A 2,175-nucleotide genomic window follows, 5' to 3' on the forward strand; every position below is an offset into this window, starting at 1 on the left:
TTTTTGTATTTAGTATAGGGTCTACAGGGTCTCACTACATGGACTTGTAGTGATCTTTTCTGCTTTTCAGTCTCCCAAGTGCTGGGATTACAGGAAAGCACCACCACACCCAGTCTCAATAGCCATCTCAGCTTGCCCCTGGGGTGGGGCTGGCACAGCTTTTATTTATTTATTTATTTATTTATTTATTTATTTATTTGGTATAGAGTCTCGCTATGCAGTTCGGACTCACAGTGATCCTCCTGTCTAAACCTCCCCAGCTCTGAGGGCGACTTTCAGACAAGCTGCCACCATGCCCAGTCTTGGTGGCCAGCATGGCATGTGGTACCAGGCATCAAACTTGGGTCCTTGTGTTTGCCAGGCAGATGCTTACACTGCTGAGTTATCTCCCCAGCCCTAGCTACTTTTCTTGTAGATGAGACAAAATACCTGACAAAGTTAGAGGAGGAAAGGCTTTATTTAGCTTATAGTTTGTAGAGGTTTCAGTCCTTAATACACTGGCTCTAAGGCAGAGGGGCAATCATTCAAGGAGGTGGCAGACAGCAAAAGCAACCAGGGAGAGGGAAGCAAGCCTCTTTCTGCCCCTTATGTTGTACTCAGTCCAATGGGATTAGGTGCCAATCCAATCAGTGTTGCAGCAATTACCCACCCTTAATCCCAGCACCCTTCATTCTAGCACTGCACCAAGAACCAGTCACACACTCTAGATTGAGCCTCGTTCGTAAAAGCCCTATCTAAAACTGCGTGTGGTTTTGGGGGAAACATCTACACACACACGCTGTAACGCCTGAGAAGTAGTAAATCAATATTAGCAATTTTTGTTACTTTATTGGCCAATGTCATTGGTTTCTCTAAAGCATTTGTAATAGCTTTATTAGGAGTTGTACTGTTGGGAATGAAGGTACATTTTTTTTTTTAATCCAGCACGACATAGACTTTTTGGTTAACATTATATCGAATGTAAGGGGGCTGGCTAGATAGCTCAGCAGACTAAAGGACCTGCTTAGGCAGAGTGCAGCAGCCGGGGTTCAATCTCTGGTGTGCTATGCTGGCCCTGCCCCCAGGGCGGGCTGAGATGGCCATTGAGACTGGGAGTGGTGGTGTGCCTGTAATCCCAGCGCTTGGGAGGCTAAATCCTAGCTACTTGGGAGGATCACTGAGTCCAATCTACATAGTGATACCCTGTAGACCCTGTAGACACAGTATTCAATTAAAAATACATATATTTAGTGTAATCTTACCTTTATGGATGGTATCTAGTTGGCTGGCTAGATTTTATAGAGTATTTTTGGAATAGTTGATCAATTTCTGTTGATTATTGCATATAATTTATTAATTACATTTATATTTTATTAGTTGTGGATCACCAAAAGAGTGTTGATTTAAACACTAGTATTTAAAAATGAAATATAAGAAGTAAAGCCATGCTGTTATGTTGAGCTGTAGGGGACTCAGGTCAACAATTTCTGACATTGCCAGTCAAGCGGAAGACTTAATACTATTATGGGCTACTGGACTCTTTTAGAATATTTTGCTGAGTTTACACACCTATAATATTCAAATAATGGAACTTAACAAAAAAGGGTATACAGATGAATGTGCATTTTGTATCTGTGTATTCAAAGTGGTTAGGATAGATATATAGTTACATTCTCTTAATGAATAGAGTGATTTGTTCTAATGGTGTTTGTAAATAGGATCTCAAGTCCGCATCTTGTACAGCAATTAAGCACTAGGAACAATGTATGCAATGTGTTAATTATTGAAACTGTCCTACCAATTTGATTTGAAACTGTCTCAGTGCTATTTGTTTATCAATAAAATTTTGGGAAAAAAATAAACACTAGTGTTATTTGATTTTTAGTCTTAAACTTCTTAGGGACTTCCTGGTGACTCTTTTCTCTTTTTTTTGCAGAACCGGGGATCTGGAGACTCTTAGTGAATCATAAAGAACTCAGTTACCAACATTTTATTTTTATGGCCAGACCCTGAATTGGAGATCCTCTGAAATATCAGGGTGAAGAGGATAGCCAACTGCACTAAGGCCCGAGTCCCTGTGCAAGGAGACTGCAATTTGTCACGCAACCTTGTTTTTTAAGCAGGCCTAGGGCACATGGAGGGCTAAGGAGTGTTTATTCTTTGGCTCACCAGTAACGTTTAGAAGCTCACATAGGA

This window comes from Octodon degus, unplaced genomic scaffold, assembly GCF_000260255.1.
Source record: "Octodon degus isolate 3935 unplaced genomic scaffold, OctDeg1.0 scaffold00104, whole genome shotgun sequence".
NCBI classification, from domain to species: Eukaryota; Metazoa; Chordata; class Mammalia; order Rodentia; family Octodontidae; genus Octodon; species Octodon degus.